This window comes from Teleopsis dalmanni, chromosome 1, assembly GCF_002237135.1.
Source record: "Teleopsis dalmanni isolate 2A chromosome 1, ASM223713v2, whole genome shotgun sequence".
NCBI lineage: Eukaryota > Metazoa > Arthropoda > Insecta > Diptera > Diopsidae > Teleopsis > Teleopsis dalmanni.
In genome coordinates this window covers 144,265,042-144,273,174 of record NC_051846.1, presented here as the reverse complement: position 1 = coordinate 144,273,174, position 8,133 = coordinate 144,265,042, and positions in this window count along the sequence as shown.

Sequence of the window (8,133 nt, the reverse complement as noted above, 5' to 3'; positions counted from 1 at the left end):
TTGTTACCTCTCATCCACTTTCGCCAATTATGATTTGTAAGTAGTATATAAGATATTGATTTTGTATTTAGAATTTAGTCTTAAGATATCTTGAACCGAAGTTAAAGTTGGTAACTAATATCTTGTAAAATAAAGATTTTTTGATACAACAATAAATAAATGCTTTGTAAAATAAATATTAACCAAAGTATATAATAAGTCTTAAGATTCCACCTAAGTGAACAAATATATAATTATTAAATAATTTTCATTTATAATAAAATTTGTTTTTTTTTTAAACCAAATAAAATGAAATAAAATTTTAATAAAAATTAAAATTTGTGTGTGTTTTATTTTTTTTATTTACCGAAGTGAATAAAAATATAAGTCGCGCTCGTTCATATAAACACATTCAGGCTTAATGCCCATACTACATATGGCAACAATGTTGCAAAGGAAAACAAAATTGTTTTCTTTAAAGATGCAACTAAGTTGCAGAAAACGTATCAAGTATCATTTGAAATACTTGATCAATGAATTGTTCAATCATTATTGGACACAGATATCGTCATCTGGCCACTGACGACAATGCTAAAGACGCTGACGATGTGCTTTAGTAAGCCCCAATTCTATTGGATGGAGGAAAGACGCTTCTAGAAAATTCTTAGGAATTTTAGAAGCCTGAATCTAATTGGATAAAATCAAATTTAATAATTTTCAATAATGACTTCAGTTATTGAAGACAAAAACTTTAAGAGTCAGTCTAGTGCAAGTATTCAACACGTTAAGTCTTGAAACCGACCTTTTCGGAATAATTAATTTTGTAACATGTCATATATATATATTTAATTAAATAAAATAAAATATTTTTAAAAAACATTACACGCATTTGATTTAATTAATTTGTATAAGTATCTATATTGGCAGCAATGTATAAATATCTATATTGAACAATAATTAATAAGTATCAATAATGTAAACATAAACATCCTGTGCCGCTAAATCCAAAGTGGTATTTGATTCACCGCGCCACAGTGAAAAGCAAACATAAACACAAGATCTGATGCTCTAAAGCTCTTTTTAGAAGATTTAGAAGTCACACTAAGTAACACACTTAATAATTTTACCAATAAAATATAAATTTAAAAGTCTTCATTCGTGTAGTTTTAGTACAAACAAGTTTTTTTTATGTTTTTTAATATATAAAAACAAAATTTATGTATGTGTGCCTATGCTGAAGGGGCTGAACAGGCTTTAGTCTTTCGCAATATAATCACAATATTATTGCCAATTATCATACTAACTGCAGATCCTACAATAACTAATACCACTAAAATCCCTATACAATCAACACGCATCCTCCACAGGACTAACAAATTTTCAAACTCATATATCTGAATTATCATATCCCCAAATACTCATTACAGTCATACATAATTAAATCCCTGATATACTATACTCTCACTCTCACCCGGTGGATTAAAAAACTTAACATCCTTAATGGTACCAAAACAAGTAGAAATACTGCTGAGCTTTAAGCCACAGTATTGCCCAGTAACTCCCCCAACAATTACTGATTATATATCCACAATATATACATATTATGACGTACATATGGAGGCCCACACCGATTTGAGTCAAATCTGTCGGAAAGAAATGGCAACCCATATCTCGAAATTCTTAAAGGTGATGATAAGGTATCATCAGTCCACCTCATATCATAAATTGTTACATCTCTATCAAAAGATATATGATATGTATGTTGCATATGCATCAACACATACTAACTGTTCAGGCTGATAATGGCAAATCCACAATACTAATGTACTGTTATAAATAAAGAGAACAAAAGAATAAATAAGTGAATTCTGTCAATACTCTTGCTTTCTCATGCATATTGTGCATTCCGTTTTCTTGTATCTTTTTACTTTAGTCTTTATAGTAAATGATTCAATCTAACATGTGCAAACAAGAGTATGAGACCAAAGTGGATGCATGGCTAAAAACATACCTTGCCGCCGGTTATTGCAAGGAATACAATGTGGACATTGGGCTTTTAATACGAAAAAATTAGCGCACAATACATTAAGACTGAAAAGTTTTCGGAAATTCTCATTTAAAATTCGCGCGCTGTATATTTTTCGATATTTTAAGTTTATGTAGTTTGGCAGCACTGTCCTTAATTACTATGCCAAAAATGAGCTCGATCTGTCAGACAGTTCGTTTACGGCAGCTGTTGAAACCAGTTCACCTCAGTAGTGCGTTGCGAAATGTCTTCGACGGTCGTACGACCGTCCTGGAAGGCTTTGTACCACTCATAAACTTGAGTTTTCGATAAAACTGATTCCCCATAAGCCTTTTGTAGCATTCGCAACGATTCTGCACACGAAATTTCGTTCGAAACACAAAATTTGATGCAAACTCTTTGTTCAATATTTTTTTCCATTGTTTTTTTCGCAACGCCCTACTGAGGTGAACTGGTTTCAACAGCTGCCGTAAACGAACTGTCTGACAGATCGCGCTCATTTTTGGCATAGTAATTAAGGACAGTGCTGCCAAACTACATAAACTTAAAATATCGAAAAATATAAAGCGCGCGAATTTTAAATGAGAATTTCCGAAAACTTTTCGGTCTTAATGTACATAAAAATATATAGAGCATTATGTCGGCTCTATAAGGGATATGGTAGTAACCCCTATCTCTACAGCCTACACTTATTACTAAGAGAGCGGAGCATTGAGAAACCAGCCTTACCATACTTGTATGCTACATTAAAGACTCACAAGCCAGATTATCCCATACGACTAATATGTATATATATGGTTTAGGGCAACATGTCCAATATATATAGAACTATTCCAGCAGATGTTAAATTACATCTTACATCAATGGAACTATTTTACCTTCAATGGGAAAGTATACCAGCAGGTTGATGGTCTACCTCAAGGCGGCAATACATCAGGGATACTTGCTACAATTTACCTGGTTACTCAAATTGCCATGAATTATAACACCTTATTTCTATCCCATCGAGTCCATGGCTGGTGGAAGTACATCGATGAAGTATTGCTATATATGCAACAATCCAGCGTACAAAGCTTCATGGAAATGTGAAGTAACATATGAGGTAGTGAAAGTAGACTCCACCTTCGGAAATTATCCAATGGTAACATATCTGGATTATAACATAGTGCACACACCATCAACTTTCATAATATCAATGTACCACAAACCATCCGAGTCCATGCGGATGTTGTACTACACATCGCACACATCATCAACCGTCAAGCGCACTGCACTAACATCGCACATGCGTAGAATACTATATCGTACAAGCGATATATATTTATAAACAGATCTATCCAAATATATTACAAGGTGTTTAATCAATGGATCTCCCCAAAATTATATCCAAACCGAACTCAGACGTATGATACTCTGTTGGATAGCCAGAACACAACCTAGTGGTCAACCCTTTACTCCAGATCGTACCTTATTGCTACACCATTTTCTACAGCCATATGAACAGCCAAGCAGGCACATGTATTCTCGCCTATGTGATACAGAACCAAAACAACCCCATCAATACCGACGAACTATCGTCTATAGCTGCGAGGAATTCTGCGGGTTGTTACATACCGTGATCAAATCCTTAGAAGTGGGAACACCAACCGTCTCCCGCGCTAAAACTCTATTTCAGTCATTGCATATGTCTTTGCGGGAAATATAGGACACCCCACTAATCACAACTTGTTACCACATCCTCTTGTCTACATGTGATATAGGTTTGCTGTTTACAGGAAAAGGCCTACCTCATGAATTACACAAGTATTTACAAGACTAAATTATAAAATGGATACGGACAACTGTGCTCAGGCTTATAGAAATATTATAAACAAATTACTCAGGATGCTTGTAAATGTTTTTTCTTTTTTATAATTTTTATTTTTCTTTTCTATTGTTGATTTTCTTCTTGTCATTATTAGTATTGTATTTATTGTTTTGACTTTTCTTGTAATTTTCCGCTATAAAAATGAACATTGTACATATATTCTGTTTAGTTTAGTTTCCCTGAAGATGACTGTCGAAATAATAGAACAATTATTTGTAAGAAAATATAAACTATTTTTAAATATAAATACACTCAGAGAATTATTACGTTTTTGAAACGTTTTAAGCAATAAAATTTTATTATGAGCAAATAATTTAGCATATAATTACTTATATTCGTTGAATATTCGTTTGTGTGAAATGACCAAACAGTAGTATCCTTCTTGTTAAGAACGAATATTTAAATATTTTCGTTTAACTGAAACGAATATTCGCTCTCTTCATTATTTATAACCAATTTCTCATTTGCTTTCACAGAGTAAATTATGAGTTTGTTTGGATGAAACGAAACTTCATGTTGTTTTTTGAAAGAGAGGTACCTAAAAATTCTCTCTCAAATATAGATGCATACATTTAGAGTAAACGAAACTAGAACAAAGAAAATAACAATCAGATCTTATGCGTAATTTGGTGAGTAAACATTACAATCAAAGAAGATTTTATATAGAACGGAAACTTAAATGAGCATAACACAAAATAACAAACACACTCTCAGAAATTGCACTAATACCATCTCAAAACGTACGATTATTTCCAACTTGAGCAAGTTAAGGTCCTTATTCGCTCCGAATACGGACTTTAACTTTCCCCGAATACGAACCTTAATTTACTCTTAAGAAAAATTTTATGGGCAATGAGTGCAACAGGGAGCATAATTTTGGTTCTCTATTTGATTTTTTGACAAAAAATTTGATTGCACTGTGCCATATTAAAAAAAAAATTACCGCGCAAATGATTGTTAAAAAGTAGTAAAATTTATTTGCGCCCAATATTGTAAAGCAAAAAGTGAACAAAGTTGTTTAATCCTACATTTTTTTTGAAATAATAATAAAGAAGGTAAATAATAATAATTATGATTTAAAAATAGTGGAGAATATAATTAATAAATTAATGTTTTGTAGATGGTGAGACACTGTGTTAGAGGCTGTGCCACTTACAAAACTCTATACAAATTTCCAGCAACCGGTGAAGGAAGGTTAGAATGCAATTGTTATTATTATTTGTTATATTATAATCTGTGTTTTAAAAGATTAACCTGCATGTACGTTATTTATGAAATGTTTGTTTGGTAAGTTTTTGTATTCGTGTATTAATATTACTGTGAAAATAATATTAAGAAATACCATCAGTATTGTTTTTTTTATATGTTTTACAACTACTGTATTTAAGTATTTTAAGATGCCACATTTTTAATATTAAGTTTATTATAAACATGTTTATTCTATATTTACTTATTTGTCTAACTATAACTGTTTGAGTATTGTATGAATTGTATCAAGTGTATTTTATAATAAAAATTTAATTTATATATACATAAATGAGTTAAGTGTATATTTTTTTAATTCATAAAAGATAACGAAAAAATTTTATATGAGTTATACGAAACTTAGATGTTTCTCTAAAAAATAATACTATAATATTTAATTTCATGTTGTTTGAATTTATTTGTAGTAAAGGAATATTGAATTGTTTTCGAAAACACAAATTTTTTAAAAACTTAAAAAAAGCATGAAGTAATTAATTCTCAACACACCGTTTGTTAAAGTATTAAGAAAATTTCCTCAAAACTAATAATTACTTGTTTTCTTGAAATTAATTGGAGCCCAATTAATTAATGTTCCATGTTTTGTGTTCTATGTTTCAATTTTTTATATTATTCTTATCATATTTTATTTTCATTATAATTTAATAAATTAGAGCTGAATGGAAGAGTCGTTTAGGAGTAGTTGGCGAGACTAAAATTATATATGCATGCAACAATCATTTTTCAGAAGAAATTATTACGCATAAAAAACTATGTAAACATGCATATCCAAACAGGAATTTAGAATTAAGTTTTATTAATAAATCAGACAATGCAAAAGACAATAAAAGTAATGTAGAAAGTCAGTTTAGCAATTTCAACCTCTCTAGTGAATCGGTTAGGACAGTATAAGCTCTGTTTGTGAAATAGAGGTCCAAACAGACAGTAGTTGTTTGAGATTTGGCACAGCAACTAGGCGATATGGCAGCACACATTTAGTAGTTTTTGACGATGGCATCCTAACATCTGGCAGCGATAATTTTGGCTTCGTTTTTTGCTTTTTCTTTCTCTTTCTTCTTTACTTGACTGGCATAGAGTGTGCACGTTTATTTGGCTTGGCGAGATATAAATTATTCTAGTCTAATTTTTTCCTAAATTGAATAAATAAATAAATATTTTGCGTGTGTGTAAAATAATCGTGTTTGTTTTTCATACAGTAGTCTTTCTGAAACAACTCCTAGAAAAAGAAAATTGAGAGAAGAGTCATTAGTTTTGAAAAAGAAATTAAAACATTAGAGAAGGCATTTGATGAAAAAGACCGTTTCCTCAAATTAAAAGATGAAGAAATTAGAAAAAAAGACGATTATATAGAAAAGTTAGAGAAAGAGAAAAAGGAGTTGCTTGAATCTCTCACAAAACATAAAACCATACATAATATGGCACAGGAATCAGGGCAAGATTTGATAGAACAGCTTTGCGGTAAGTTACCACTTAATGTGCAAGTATGTGTAAAAAGTTGTTTACACAATGTTAATCGTCATCCAAATGGATATAGGTATGATTCACATTTAAAGACTTTTAACGTCTTAGCCGTTTATTTTTTGTCGCCTTTGACCTACAAGCATTTGCGTGAAAGCTTTAATTGGCCAACTGAACGCACTTTACATGACTTTGTATCAAGTTGGCCCAAATCCCCCGGCTTAACTCACAGCAGTAATAAAACCTTGGAGTTGCGAAGTCGCGGATTTTCATATGAGCAGAAATTCGTTTCGATTTCGTGCGATGAAATGTCTTTAAAGGCTCACCTTTAATATGATAGACATAACGATAAAATCGTTGGTCTTGAAGATTATGGTGATGAAAACCGTTCTTGTAAGGTCGCAAGTACTGTTTTGACATTTATGGTACAGGGAATTGGTAGACATAGATGGTCCCAACCTTTTGCCTATTTTTTTGTCAACGGAAATTGCAAAGGTGAAACCTTACGCTCATATGTAATTAAAGTTATTAAACAACTTCAAGGCATTAATTTAATTCCCTGTCATTTTGTTTGTGATCAAAGTAAAAATAATATTAGGTTAGCTAAGTTATTAGGTGTAGATGATCATCGTCCTTTTTTTAAAGTTAATGAAGAAGAAATATTTTTCTTATATGATGCTCCACATTTATTGAAAAGTACAAGAAATTGCCTAGCAAATAGTAAAAATAATTTAATTTTTAATAATATTTTAGTTAAATGGGACGATTTAGTTTATTTTTATAATAAAGATTCGAAATCAACCATTCGTTGTGCACCCCGTTTAACAAATGCTCACGTCAGACCTAACTGGTTCCAAAAAATGCGGGTTAAATATGCGGCTCAAGTGTTCAGTAATACGGTTGCTTCAAGAATGAGAACACTTTTTAGTTCCGACTTGATAGAAGCCAAGTTTATCTTTTAGTAATACAGCCGAATTTTTTCTTTTTTTTTAATAATCTTTTCGATATGTTTAACTCAAGTAGTACAAGCAGTTTAGGATTCAAGAAAGGCTTTATTGGTTCTGCTGACCAAATGGGTTTTTTAGCCACGGCAGAAAATCTTCTAAAGTCTATTGTAATTAAAAATAGTGAAGGCTTTAATATTGGTAACACCTTCTCTTTTTATTAAGGGATGGCTTATCAATATCAGCAGTATTTGGCACATGTGGCAATATTTATCCTCGAAGGGTTTTCAGGTGATAATGACCAGAAAACTTTGTCAAGATGTGCTTGAGCACTTCTTCGGACAAATAAGGAGAGGAGGGGGAAATTGTTCTAATATCACTCCACATTTATTTACTTGCCTTTTCCAAAAACGGTGGGGATTTCATTATTTGAATTTTGTTTTAAAGGAAATTGCGAACAATTAATTGAGTTTGATTGTCCGTCTTTTGTTGACCCTTCAAATAATATAAATAAATCCACTGATTTGTCCAATAATATGGCACGTGTCTGTAATGATGCATTGGTTATAGACACATCTTGGCAGGACCCTCAAAGA